Source organism: Rutidosis leptorrhynchoides, chromosome 7, assembly GCF_046630445.1.
Source record: "Rutidosis leptorrhynchoides isolate AG116_Rl617_1_P2 chromosome 7, CSIRO_AGI_Rlap_v1, whole genome shotgun sequence".
NCBI classification, from domain to species: Eukaryota; Viridiplantae; Streptophyta; class Magnoliopsida; order Asterales; family Asteraceae; genus Rutidosis; species Rutidosis leptorrhynchoides.
The window spans coordinates 241276443-241292977 of NC_092339.1; positions in this window are offsets into that span (position 1 = coordinate 241276443).

Below are 16535 nucleotides of genomic sequence, written 5' to 3' on the forward strand. Positions count from 1 at the left end.
TCTTGTGGTCTATTATTTCAATTGATAAATATATAGGTTAAACCTATAACTCACCAACATTTTTGTTGACGTTTAAAGCATGTTTATTCTCAGGTGATTATTAAGAGCTTCCGCTGTTGCATGCTAAAATAAGGACAAGATTTGGAGTCCATGCTTGTATGATATTATGTAAAAACTGCATTCAAGAAACTTATTTTTTATGTAATATATTCTTATTGTAAACCATTATGTAATGGTCGTGTGTAAACGATATATTTTAGATTATCAATATTTGATAATCCACGTAATGCTTTTTAAACTTTATAGATAAAATAAAGGTTATGGTTGTTTCTTAAATGAATGCAGTCTTTGAAAAACGTCTCACATAGAGGTCAAAACCTCGCAACGAAATCAATTAATATGGAACGTTTATAATCAATATGAACGAGACATTTCAGTTGGTATCCGAGCGTTGGTCTTAGAGAACCAGAAATTTGTATTAATGTATCTTATCGAGTTTGTTATGATACATTAGTAAGTCTGGACTTTGACCGTGTTTTCTTTAAAAACGATTGCTTAACACTTTTGTTGGAAACTATATATTATTAACATGTAAATATTATGTGATATATTAACCTTTTAATGTGTTTGATATTATGTGATAGATGTCTACCACTAGTACAAATCTCATCGACTCACCTAATAATAATGAAGAGTCGAATATAATTTGGGAAGATTCACACATTTCCGAAGAGGAACCGGAAGAAGAGGAACCGGAAGAAGAGGAATCAGAGGAGGAGGAACCGGAAGAGGAGGAACCAGAAGAAGAAGAGGTTCCGGAGGATGAAATTTTGATACCTACAGTAAATCGATTAAATAAAAGAAAATCATCAACCAACGGACCAAAGTTAAAAATGGTCAATGGTGTTTCCGCCGAGGAAGCAAAATATTGGGAAGATTACCAATTTTCCGATGAATCGGATCCCGATGAGGATTCCGATGATGTTATAGAAATTACCTCAACCCAATTTAATATGGCAAAATAAAATAATAAGGGAAAAGGTATAAAAATAGAGAAACCTGATTCCAACCACGATGAGCTTTATATGTATCGGCAACTTCTGTATTTCCTAAATTGTAACAATAACCTGGGAACCTCTAAACCACCAGGTTTTTCTAAACCATTGTGGAAAATGACGGCTCGTATTAGAGGAACATCATATATCCCTAGAAAATTAGGAAAACGAACCAAGTCCGAAGAAGAAGAAACCGGTGATTCAGATTAAAGGGTTGTAATCATGTTGTGTATTATATGTATTGTAGTTTGCTTGTACTTTTATGTTCTATGTAAAAATTGCTTGTATTGTTTGTTAATTATCTTTTACGAATCTAATCTTTGAATATTTTACAGTATAAAAACACAAAATGGACGTTAAGGATAGACAACCAAAAATTTTAGAAGACCTACCAGCAGATATGATTGATGAAATCTTGTCTAGAGTTGGGCAGAATTCATCAGCATAATTAGTTACAGCAAAATTAGTTTGTCAAACGTTAGAAAGACATTTCAGGCATGCCTTAGTATATAAAAGGCTTTCCTTTGAAAGATGGGGTATATCACATTGGGGAGACTTTAAGTTACGCCAAGTTTTCTTTAAGGCATTTAGTGCGGGAAACCCAGATGCAATTTTATGCTACGGGTTACGAACCTATTTTGACTCAACATATCCCAACATTGGATTTCGTGAATTAGAAAGAGCTTCTAACATGCAACATAAAGAAGTATGTTATGCTTACGGGTTAGTGATGTTCGCTTCTTAGCAAAGTGAGAAAAAGAACATCGGATTGTAACTTTTAAATAAAACCTTCCCAAAAGTGACAGATTCAGTAGTTGGGGTGAGAAACATGGTTTTTAGATTATTACGAGGCTGTTGGACATTACGAAACCCTCGTCCTTTTGACGACATTACAACATGCTGCCTAGCCAATGGTCATAACGGTTACTTTCCACAAGACCAAGGATGGGAAGTCGTCTTAGTAAAACCAGAATGCATGACTTGTTTCTGGACTTATGAATTACGTGTCTTTATTTCCTTTGCTGAACAACTTGCGTATTAACTAGATTTTTCTTTAAAACTGTCATGTATCAAAGTGTACTATATTTCATGTTATATGTAGTATAGCGAAGTTGTAAGTTTGAAGAATATTTGTATGTGGTATATTTTTATAATTAGTTTTTCATATGGAATTGTAGTAGTTGAATTGTAAATTAGCTACTAAGTATGAACTTAACGGGTAGGTACTACCCGAATTTAAACTTATAAAATGCTAATATGAAGAAAAAGCTTTTATAAATGAGTTCATATTATGCTACGAAATACTATTGACTACTCTTAATATTCTGTATGATTAACTTGATTCAGTTGGCTATTTTGAAGGAAATGGCACCGTCGACTCGTCAGAATTTGAACATGAGCGAGAAGACTTCCGTTTTTTCCTTGCAGCAAATATAGCCGCAGTACAGGCTGCGATGCAAAATAACAATAACTCTGGATCTAGCAGTGGAACTAATTCCACAAGAAATCATGTCGGATGCTCCTACAAAGAATTCACTGCCTGCAAACCCTTGGAATTTGATGGAACCGAAGGACCAATTGGATTGAAACGGTGGATCGAGAAAGTCGAATCGGTGTTTGCCATAAGTAAGTGTACTGAAGAGGACAAAGTTAAGTATGCTACGCATACCTTCACAGGTACTGCGTTAACATGGTGGAACACCTATCTTAAATAGGTAGGACAAAATGCTGCTTACGCACTACCGTGGTAGGTATTCAAGCAATTGATGAACGAGCAGTACCGTCCTAGAAATGAAGTCAATAAGCTCAAGGAAGAACTTAGAGAGTTAAGAACACAAGGGTTCGACATTACCACATATGAACGACGATTCACAAAGTTGGTGCCTATTGTGTCCGGGAGCGTTCGAAGATGAAGAATAGAAGATCGACGCGTTTGTAAAAGGGTTACCAGTAAGGATTTAAGAAGACGTGAGTTCACACGAGCCCGCTTCTATACAGAAGGCAAGTCGAATGGCTCATAAACTCATAAATCAAATTGAGGGAAGTGGGAGGAAAACGGTGACAAGAGTCACCAGAACAACAACAACAACAATTACAACCACAATCGCAACAACTATCCCAACAACCGCAACAACAATCGCAACAATAACTGTAATCCTAATAATAACTACAACAAACATCCCAACAACAACAACAACAACTACAACAACCGTTCCAACAATAATAACAATCTCAACAACAACCTCAATAACAACAACGGCAACAAAAACCAAAAATGCCAAAGGTGTGAAGAGTACCACCAGAATGGGTTCTGCACGACATTTTGCACCAAGTGTAAAAGAACTGGCCATGGTGCGAAAAAGTGTGAGGTCTACGGACCAAAGTTAAACAGAACTAAAGGAATAAATAGTGGCGAACCAAGTAATGCCGCCTTTATTTGTTATGGATGTGGAAAAACGGGCCACGTTAGAAGTAATTGCCCGAATCAGGGGAATACTAATGGGCAGGGCCGCGGAAGAGTTTTCGATATTAATATGGCAGAAGCGCATGAAGACCCGGAGCTTGTTACGGGTACATTAATTATTGATAATAATTCTGCTTATGTTTTATTTGATTCGGGTGCGGATAGAAGCTATATGAGTAGAGATTTTTGTGCTAAGTTGCCCATTGAAGCCTTTGGATAGTAAATTTTTACTCAAATTAGCAAACGGTAAATTAATTTCAGTAGATAATATATGTCGGGATAGAGAAATTAAACTGAGGGATAAACGTTTAAAATTGATTTAATACCAGTCGAGTTAGGGAGTTTTGATGTAATAATTGGCATGGACTGGTTGAAAAAGGTGAGAGCAGTGGTCGTTTGTTACAAAAATGCGATTCGCATTATGCGTGAAAAGGGAAAACCTTTAATGGTGTACGGAGAAAAGAACAACGCGAAATTAAATCTTATTAGTAGTTTGAAGGTGCAAAAACTAATAAGAAAAGGTTGTTACGTCATTCTAGCACACATCGAGGAAGTTAAACCTGATGAAAAGAACATCAGTGATGTTCCCGTCGCAAAAGAATTTCCCGATGTATTTCCGAAAGAATTACCGGGATTACCCCCACATCGAGCCGTTGAATTTCAAATAGACCTTGTACCATGAGCTGCACCAATAGCTCATGCTCCATACAGACTCGCACCCAGCGAAATGAAAGAATTACAAAGTCAATTACAAGAACTTTTAGAGCGTGGTTTCATTCGACCAAGTACATCACCATGGGGAGCTCCTGTTCTGTTTGTCAAGAAGAAAGATGGTACATTCAGGTTGTGTATCGACTATCGAGAGTTGAACAAACTTACCATCAAGAACCGCTACCCATTACCGAGAATCGATGACTTATTTGATCAACTACAAGGCTCGTCGGTTTATTAGAAAATTGATTTACGTTCTGGGTGTCATCAAATGCTGGTGAAGGAGGATGATATTCCAAAGACTGCTTTTAGGACGCGTTACGGTCATTATGAGTTTATGGTTATGCCGTTTGGGTTGACTAACGCACCAGCTGTGTTCATGGACCTCATGAACCGAGTGTGTGGACCATACCTTGACAAGTTTGTCATTGTTTTCATCGACGACATACTTATTTACTCAAAGAATGACCAAGAGCACGAAGAACATTTGAGAAAAGTGCTAGAGTTGTTAAGGAAAGAAAAACTATACGCTAAATTTTCAAAGTGTGCATTTTGGTTGGGAGAAGTTCAATTCCTCGGTCATATAGTGAACAAAGAAGGTATTCGGGTGGATCCAGCAAATATTGAAACAGTTGAAAAGTGGGAAACCCCGAAAACTCTGAAACACATATGCCAATTTTTAGGGCTAGCTGATTATTACAGGAGATTCATCCAAGATTTTTCCAAAATAGCAAAACCCTTGACTGCATTAACGCATAAAGGGAAGAAATTTGAATGGAAGGATGAACAAGAGAAAGCGTTTCAATTGTTGAAGAAAAAGTTAATTACTGCACCTATATTGTCATTACCTGGAGGGAATGATAATTTTGTGATATATTGTGACGGCTCAAAGCAAGGTCTTGGTTGTGTATTAATGCAACGAACGAAGGTAATTGCTTATGCGTCTAGACAATTGAAGATTTACGAGCAGAATTATACGATGCATGATTTGGAATTAGGCGCGGTTGTTTTTGCATTAAAGACTTGGAGGCACTACTTATATGGGGTCAAAAGTATTATATATACCGACCACAAAAGTTTTCAATACATATTTAATCAGAAACAACTGAACATGAGGCAGCGCAGATGGATTGAATTGTTGAATGATTACGACTTTGAGATTCGTTACCACTCGGGGAAGGCAAATGTGGTAGCCGAAGCTTTGAACAGAAAGGACAGGGAACCTATTCGAGTAAAAGCTATGAATATAATGATTCACACTAACCTTTCTACTCAAATAAAGGAGGCGCAACAAGAAGTTTTAAAAGAGGGAAACTTAAGGGATTAAATACCCAAAGGATCGGAGAAGCACCTTAATATTCAGGAAGACGGAACCCGGTATAGGGCTGAAAGAATTTGGGTACCAAAAATTGGAGATATGAGAGAAATGGTACTTATAGAAGCTCATAAAAGCAGATACTCAATACATCCTGGAACGGGAAAGATGTACAAGGATCTTAAGAAACATTTTTGGTGGCCAGGTATGAAAGCCGATGTTGCTAAATACGTAGGGGAATGATTTCCGTGTTCTAAGGTCAAAGTTGAGCATCAGAAACCATCAGGTCTACTTCAACAACCCGAAATCCCGGAATGGAAATGGGAAAATATTACCATGGATTTCATCACTAAATTGCCAAGGACTGCAAGTGGTTTTGATACTATTTGGGTAATAGTTGATCGTCTCACCAAATCAGCACACTTCCTGCCAATAAGAGAAGATGACAAGACATAGAAGTTAGCATGACTGTATTTGAAGGAAGTCATCTCCAGACATGGAATACCAATCTCTATTATCTCTGATAGGGATGGCAGATTTATTTCAAGATTCTGGCAGACATTACAGCAAGCATTAGGAACTCGTCTAGACATAAGTACTGTCTATCATCCATAAACTGATGGGCAGAGTGAAAGGACGATACAAACTCTTGAAGACATGCTACGAGCATGTGTTATTGATTTCAGAAACAGTTGGGATCGACATCTACCGTTAGCAGAATTTTCCTACAACAACAGCTACCATTCAAGCATTGAGATGGTGCCAGCACTTTATGGTAGAAAGTGAAGGTCTCCGATTTGTTAGAGTGAAGTGGGGGATAGACAGATTACGGGTCCGGAGATAATACAAGAAACTACCGAGAAGATCATCCAAATTCAACAACAGTTGAAAACCGCCCAAAGTCGACAAAAGAGCTACGCTGACATTAAAAGAAAAGATATAGAATTTGAAATTGGAGAAATGGTCATGCTTAAAGTTTCACCTTGGAAAGGCATTGTTCGATTTGGTAAATGAGGGAAATTAAATCCATGGTATATTGGACCATTCAAGGTTATTGATCGTGTCGGACCAGTAGCTTACCGACTTGAGTTACCTCAACAACTCGCGGCTGTACATACCACTTTCCACGTCTCTAATTTGAAGAAATGTTTTACTAAATAAGATCTCACTATTCCGTTAGACGAAATCCAAATCAACGAAAAACTTCAATTCATCGAAGAACCTGTCGAAATAATGGATCGTGAGGTTAAAAGACTTAAGCAAAACAAGATACCAATTGTTAAGGTTCAATGGAATGCTCGTAGAGGACCCGAGTTTACCTGGGAACGAGAAGATCAGATGAAAAAGAAATACCCGCACTTATTTCCAGAAGATACATCAACACCTACAACTGCTTAAAATTTCGGGACGAAATTTATTTAACGGGTAGGTACTGTAGTGACCCGAACTTTTCCATGTTTGTATATATTAAATAAAATTGATATTTATATGATTAAGTGTTTCCAACATGTTAAGCAATCAAACTTGTTAAGACGTGATTAATTGAAATAGGTTTCATATAGACAATTGACCACTCAAGTTGACCGGTGATTCACGAACGTTAAAACTTGTAAAAACTATATGATGTCATATATATATATATATATATATATATATATATATATATATATATATATATATATATATATATATATATATATATATATATATATAGTTAACATGATATTATGAAAAGTAAAAATATCATTAAGTATATTACCAATGAACTACATATGTAAAAAAATAAGACTACTAACTTAATGATTTCAAAACGAGACATATATGTAACGATTATCGTTGTAACAACATTTAACTGTATATATATCATACTAAGATATTTTTAATATATCATAATATCATGATAATGTAATAATTTAACATCTCTTTAGATATAATAAACAATGGGTTAACAACATTTAACAAGATCGTTAACCTAAAGGTTTCAAAACAACACTTACATGTAACGACTAACGATGACTTAACGACTCAGTTAAAATGTATATACATGTAGTGTTTTAATATGTATTCATACACTTTTGAAAGACTTCAAGACACTTACAATTACATCCTCGTTCAGTTTCATCAACAATTCTACTCGTATGCACCCATATTCGTACTCGTAAAATACACAGCTTTTAGATGTATGTACTATTGGTATATACACTCCAATGATTAGCTCTTAGCAGCCCATGTGATTTACTTAATACATGTGGGAACCATCATTTGGCAACTAGCATGAAATATCTCATAAAATTACAAAAATATTAGTAATCATTCATGACTTATTTACATGTAAATAAAATTACACATCCTTTATATCTAATCCATATACTAACGACCAAAAACACCTACAAAAACTTTCATTCTTCAATTTTCTTCATCTAATTTATCTCTCTCAAGTTCTATCTTCAAGTTCTAAGTGTTCTTTATAAATTCTATAAGTTCTAGTTTCATAAAATCAAGAATACTTCCAAGTTTGCTAGCTTACTTCCAATCTTGTAAAGTGATCATCCAACCTCATGAAATCTATTTTATTTACATTAAGATATCTTTCTAATATAAGGTAATACTCATATTCAAACTTTGTTTCAATTTCTATAACTTTAACAATCTTATTTCTAGTGGAAATCTTACTTGAACTTGTTTTCGTGTCATGATTTTGCTTCAAGAACTTTCAAGCCATCCAAGGATCCTTTGAAGCTAGATCTACTTTTATCATTTCTAGTAGGTTTATCCACAAAACCTGAGGTAGTAATGATGTTCATAACATCATTCGATTCATATATATATAACTACCTTATTCGAAGGTTAAAACTTGAAATCACTAGAACATAGTTTAGTTAATTCTAAACTTGTTCGCAAACAAAAGTTAATCCTTCAAACTTGACTTTAAAAATCAACTAAACACATGTTCTATATCTATATGATATGCTAACTTAATGATTTAAAACCGAAAAACACGAAAAACACCGTAAAACCGGATATACGCCGTCTTAGTAACACCGCGGGCTGTTTTGGGTTAGTTAATTAAAAACTATGATAAACTTTGATTTAAAAGTTGTTCTTCTGGGAAAATGATTTTTCTTATGAACATGAAACTATATCCAAAAATCATGTTTAAACTCAAAGTTGAAGTATGTTTTTCAAAATGGTCATCAAGACGTCGTTCTTTCGACTAAAATGACTACCTCTTACAAAAATGACTTGTAACTTATATTTCTGACTATAAACCTATACTTTTTCTGTTTAGATTCATAAAATATAGTTTAATATGAAACCATAGCAATTTGATTCACTCAAAATGGATTTAAAACGAAGAAGTTATGGGTAAAACAAGATTGGATATTTTTTGATTGTTGTAGCTACAGGAAATATTGTAACAATTCTATACAAATCATATCCTAGCTAACTTGTATTGTATTATACATGTATTCTAATATATTATGTAATCTTGGGATACCATAGACACGTATGCAAATGTTTTGATATATCATATCGACATATCTATATATATTATTTGGAACAACCATAGACACTCTATATGCAGTAATGTTGGAGTTAGCTATACAGGGTTGAGGTTGATTCAAAAAATATATATACTTTGAGTTGTGATCTAGCCTGAGACGTGTATACACTGGGTCATGGAATGGGTCAAGATAATATATATCAATTTATTTTCTGTACATCTAACTATGGACAACTAGTTGTATGTTACTAACGAGGACATCTGACTTAATAAACTTAAAACATTAAAACGTATTAAAAATGCTGTAAATATATTTTGAACATACTTTTATATATATGTACATATTTGTTATAGGTTCGTGAATTGACAAGTGGCCAACTCTTAATTCCCGACGAAGTAAAAATATGTGAAAGTGAGTTATAGTGCCACTTTTAAAGTCTAATATTTTCGGATGAGAATACATGCAAATTTATAAATGTTTTACGAAATAGACACAAGTAAATGAAACTACTTTATATGGGTGAATGATCGAAGTCGAATATGCCCCTTTTTAGCTTGGTAGCCTAAGAATTTGAGAACAGACCCCCAAATTGACGTGAATCCTAAAGATAGATCTATCGGGCCCAACAAGCCCCATTATGGAATTTGGAATGCTTTAGTACTTCGAAATTATCATGTCCGATGGGTGTCCTGGAATGATGGGGATATTCTATGTATGGGATGTATTGAAATATGAAATCTGGTGGTCTATTATTTCGATTGATAAATACATAGGTCAAACCTATAACTCACCAATATTTTTGTTGACGTTTAAAGCATCTTTATTCTCAGGTGATTATTAAGAGCTTCCGCTGTTGCATACTAAAATAAGGACAAGATTTGGAGTCCATGCTTGTATGATATTATGTAAAAACTGCATTCAAGAAACTTATTTTTGATGTAATATATTCTTATTGTAAACCATTATGTAATGGTCGTGTGTAAACGGTATATTTTAGATTTTCATTATTTGATAATCTACGTAATGCTTTTTAAACCTTTATAGATAAAATAAAGGTTATGGTTGTTTTAAAAATGAATGCAGTCTTTGAAAAACGTCGCATATAGAGGTCATAACCTCGCAACGAAATCAATTAATATGGAACGTTTATAATCAATATGAACGGGACATTTCAAGTTAATCATAATTTCATCACCAAAGCAAACCCTCAGAATGAAAACATAAATATGTTTTCAACGACATATGAAAAACCAATACTGAAAAGTGGAGAGGTTTCAAATTGGAGTGATGAAGAAGAATTTTCATTTAAGCCTCCCATTCTAAGAAAAGGGGTAAAATATGAACAAGAAGTCCAAGTAGAAGTAGAAGAACCAAGAAAAGAGCACCTGGAAAAGGTTAACAAACCAACTCCACCTCCTAAATTAGGAGACCCAGGTGAATTTATTATTTCTTGCTTGCTTAATGATGGTGCTATGTATAATGGGCTCGCAAATTTAGGAGCAAGTGCGAATGTTATGCCTCTTTCCTTATACAAAAGATTAGGTGTGGGTAAATTAAGACCAACCAGCATAGGTATTCAATTATTTGACCAAACCATTAAACACTAGGTTGGAATAGCCAACAATTTACTTGTTAAAGTGGAAAGTTTGACCTTTGTTACAGATTTCATAATTATTAATATGGAGGAAGACCTTGATATTCCTCTAATTTTAGGTCGCCCATTTTTAGCATCCATCGAGGTGTTCTTTGATGTAAGAGATGGTAGAATGACACTTAGTGATGGTGACAAATTGGTCACCTTTCTGAATCGAAAGTCTAAATCTCCACCAACTAAAACTGTTGAACCAATAAAAACACCTAAGTGTGGGAAAAATGAAGTAACACCCAATGATGACCTGATAACAAAGAACCCCGTTGTTGATACAAAATTAGAAGACCCCATTTTTAACAGTTCAACGAAGAAACTTTATAAACGGATTCAAGATGCTAGGATTAAGGAGAACTTTAAGTTATATAACCAATTAGTATCCAAATTATCACCTAAAGAAAAGGCAATGTTAGTTGAATTTTTGAATGTTACATAGGAAATCAACAAATGGCTTGAAGCAAAAGTTAGAGATATGCAAGTTGTTGATGGTCCAATTGAAGTTAATAAAGAAGTTAATCACAATTTCGACACCACAGCTAACTAAGTGTGGGGAGAGTCGAATCTTTTAAGGATAATATAATACTGTCTAGAGTTAGATATTCTATTTTCGTGTAGTTCTCGAGAATGGAATCCAAATGGTCTTTCCCTTGCAGACCCTAAAGAACTAGTCTTCTCCTACCATTCTGAATTTTTGTTTTTTAGGTTTTACGAGATGAAGAATTCCTTTGATTTGAACCATGGTGTACTATGACACGCTATGATTACTAAACGTAATAATAACATCTTCTCGAGTGAACTGGTATCATTCATAAGAGACAAAATGGACGAAGTAAGGAAAGAACTTAGGAAAGATAATCATAAGACACATTTTGGTAAGGGAAAATCAAAATCCGTAGCAAAAAGAAGAGCACGACACCTTGAAAGATGTCATAAATGCAGAAAATGGTCACACGAAGGGAAATGTTCGAACAATCAGACACATTCCAATTCTGAATTCGTTACTTTATGCAGAGAAGGACCGTTCATATGTTTAGAAGAAAAGTTATTGAAAACTCGTGGATACACTTATGTAGCTATGGAAAACCAAATCAAACGACTCTCCTATGAGTCGACTAAAACAGATCTGTGAGAATTCTATCTCATAGGTAAGTATGTACAGTTTTTATTTTATTTTTATTTATTGCTTTTAACCTTTTGTTAATAAACGTTGAATCATTCACTATAAAGTATTAAATTGATATTCAATAAAATTAGGTATAATAAACCGAAATTATTAATATCAGACAAAAATTTAATTCATCACTGCGAAATTTACCGTTTATTCATAAGGTATAAATATCTTTAATCAATCAATTCAAAATATTTCAAAAATTTGTCAGGAGTAAAACTAGGTAAAATAGCCGAAATTACTTTTCCCAAAAGAGGGACGTATATTTTTGTTAATATTTGATTGATTAAAGTGGGATAAAATAACAAAAAGATTTTTATTTTTATTTGTTATTTTTACCTTGTTTTCTAAATTAATATATAATTATATTATTTAAATAATTTAATATAATTTTATAAAAATAATATATAAAAATATTAATAATATTTATATGAAACTTTATTAATATGTATTTTAAATTTAAGTTTGTTGTGAATTTAAAAACAAAATTTACTTTACTTCATTAAGTTAAAAAAATGATTTCTAAAATTCATCGTGAGTTAAAGACTAGGTCGTTGAACCGAAATTGCTTTACCCGAAGGCGGGGCGACAAGTTTTGTTATCATTATTTTTAATTTTATTGATCTAAAGTATACCAAAAACATTTAAAAAAAACCCAAAAAACTTTGCTTTTAAAACAATCGCTTTAAAATGACAAATTAAAATTTTGTCGAGGGACGGACTAGGTAAACGTACCGAAACAACCTCTATCTAAATAAAAAGGAAACAAAATTTTAAATTAATTAATTAATTGTTTTAGTAGTAAAAGGTTTTATTTAAAAAAAAAACAACCGCAGTCATGGAGCTCCTGAGTGGCAAAAGCACCGCAGTCGCGGAGCTTCCAATTTCCAGACCAGATTAAACTGGTCGACAGCAGACCAGTTCATCCCATTCCAATTTTTTTTCTCTTCTGCTAAAAAACTCACACAAACACCTCTAAAAACGCGATTTTTCACCTAAAATCATCAAATCTTTCATAAAATCACAATGAGGAGACTCCTACCAAGAAGCTTTTCAAGGAGAACGGTAAATTTCTACACAAAACACTCTTTAATTCAGATTTATAGTGTTCTTGAGCATATTTTTACCTAATTTAATTTTGATGATTTCTAGCTTAAATGTTGAAACGACCCGTCCATATTACTATAAACGCAGTACGTTCTCATTGGTCCCATAGCGAGGTATTTGACCTCTATATGATACGTTTTAGAAAATATTGCATTCGTTTCATAAAAAGCACATCATTATTATACATAATACATGTTTTAAACAAGTGAGCGATTATTTAAGAAATAATCCCCAAAATACATCGGTTTCCAAATACTACACACGTGACGTAATAGTCAAAAATAATACATGACAAAGGTTTTATTGAATGCAACACTTTATTTAAACAAAAGTATGAGACTCCATGCACAGCTTGCTCAGATAATGCAACAGCGGAAGACTTTCTTAAGGACCTGAGAATAAACATGCGTAAATAGTCAACACAAAGGTTGGTGAGATATATAGGTTTATCATCGTTATAAATATAGACCACAAGATTTCATAGTTATAAATATATGTACACTCGCAAGTGTATAAAAGTATTCTATAAGTTGTTGAGCACTTCTGTAACCATACTTAACCATTAATGTGGCATATTCCCTTTATTATGAAATCTCCCTACACTGTACCAAGTGTAGTAAAAATGAAGTACTATGCAACCGTTTACAATACTAGAGCGACTAGTCCGGTTGGGGTTGTCAAACCCGATAGATCTATCAACAGGATTCACGCTTACATGTTCTTACAACATGTAAATATTAGTTACCAAGCTATTAGGGAAGATATGCAAAGTGGTACAACTCAACGTAGAATATATTTTAAGTACTTGTGTCTATGGCGTAAAACATGAAATGCATATATTCTCATCCCAAAATATTTTTAGAGTTTAAAAATGGGACTATATACTCACAGTAGTAAAAGTATATTAATAATAAGTTTTCAACTTATTAAAAATATGACCGTCGTCCTTGGATTCACGAACTTTTAACAATAATAACGATTCAGATAATAATACGACATACGAATAAAATAAAGCAAGTTCATAGAATACTTATATAATAATTTTTAACATTTTATGTTAGTAGTCCATTGTTAGTAGTCCTTTGTTAGTAGTTCAAAATAGCCCGAAAAGTCCAGCAGTCCAATAATCGGTATATATATATATATATATATATATATATATATATATATATATATATATATATATATATATATATATAATCTTAGAATTACCCCCACGACATATTGTATACGTATTGTCTTAGAATTAACTAAGACGTATTGTGTACGTATTGTCTTAGGATTTATCAAAACGTATTGTATACTTATTTTGTTAGGACGTACCAAGAATATTATTATACATATATACAATCACAGAATTAACCTAGATTATAATATTTTGTTATACTACTGATAACATGTCCAAACATATATAGGATATAGTAAAAGTTAACATGGATATGGTTAATATAGTTTTTATAATATAAATTTTGTCCATACAACGTTAATTTTAGCATATTTTGTTTTGCTCGCTAAATATTCATTACAACTCCATTTAAAGTGAATCAAATTGCTATGGATTCATTAAGAAGCAAATTTTACAAAAACAATTCGAAAATTTCATCCCAAGTAGTAATTTTTAGAGCTTTACCCTCTTTTTGTGTCAGTGGATAGATTTGGAAAAATCCCGGCATCCACCCAATATATGATTTTTGATAAAATACTTCCACTTTGTCTAAAATAATGGAAAAAATACTGGAAGTCTTATTTACATATATTAACATATTTCCAAAGTCTTAGTCTCAAACTCAAATTCTAAGATAGGTTTTTAATTCCCAACCCAAAACAGCCCGCTTTTTACCGAATGGAGATTAAAGGATATATGTTAAGTTTCAAAGTGTTCTTCATATGTACAAGTTATAAGTTCTTATATTAACTTAATATAACATCATAATACATATAAATAAGTGTTATTAGAGTTAAGTTATAAACATTAGATTAGTTTTTCAAACAAGCTTGGTGTTCACCAAAACAAGTTCTAGTTTTTACAAGTTTTATAAGTATAGTAAGATAGCAACTATACAAGGAATTGAACAAGGATTTTGAGAAGTATTTTACCTTGATTATGAAGAGGAAAGTTGCTGAGATTAAAGTATGATATGAAAGCATTCAAGTGTGTGTTTTTCTTTTAAGAAAATGTGGAGTAAAAATGAGTTAAAATGGTCCTTATTTATAAGCTTACTATTTTGGCTTTTAGTGAAAATATCTATGATAAGTTAAATTGTATTAAGTCATGCATGACATATTAAATTGATTAGGTCGTGGATGACATATTACACAAATAATTGCAGGTTTCTATTCGTATATACCAATAGTAAATACTTCTAGAAGCTGTGTATAATACGGGTAAAAATACCGTATGAATGCAAGTAGAATTCTTGAGGAAATTGAACAGAAATACGAGTATAGCTATCCTTTATATGTATTGGTATATTATAAAGTATATTCAATACTTGTAAGGATGTATTTACACTCGTAATACATTATATGTAAATACATTTTAACATAAGTTAATTACGTCGTTTAAATAGTAATATATATATTGTTTGAAAACTCTTTAAATTAGTAGTATGAAAACATATATATAATACTTTGTTAATATACTTAATGAGATATTTAATTATCATATTTTTAAGTTAAATATATATAAATCCATGTATATACACAATAATTAAACAATTAAACAATTAAATCAAGTTATGACGTTCGTGAATCGTCGGAATAAAAGGGTGATCAAAAGCTTGTGTAAAACTATTTCCGGAGGTTCAAGATTTATTAAAATTCATTTCTTATCAAGTCGGAATTATATAAAGATTAAGTTTAAATTTGGTCAGAAATTTTCGGGTCGTCACAGTACCTACCCGTTAAAGAAATTTCGTCCCGAAATTTGATCGAGGTCGTCATGGCTAACAATAAGAATGTTATTATGACGAATATAAGTTGATTCATAGGGTTTTATCATGATTGATAAATATGGATAAAATAATTCGATTACTCGAAACATATGAGTGAAGCTATCGTAAAAGAGTGAAATGAGAAAATAGGGATTCGTCTTATCTTTTGACGTCATCACGGTTGATCTCTGGATTAAAGAAAATCTTTGTAATCTATATAAGATTTGATTCTTCGGAAATTAAAGAAATTATGATCCTCTTCAATTTAATGCAATAATATGTCTCGATTTCTGTGTTAGATATTTTACTATAAATCAACCTCCTACGTTTCCTTATTTCGACATCTCCCATCTTTTATACTTTCTTCCTTTCTTCGTACTTCAAAAAACATTCGTCAATATGCTCTGTAATGACCCTGGATTTTCCAACGTTTATTTATTAATAATTATTATTATTAATACGTGTGATTAAACAAATGTATGTTATTACATTTACATGTTGCCATGATACACTATACTTGACTTTTAAGTGCCCGAAACGTCTTTGTGACACCCGAAACTTCACGAATAATATTTAGAGTATTATTTACATTCATGATTAGCTTTATTAATCATTTTAATTAACTATG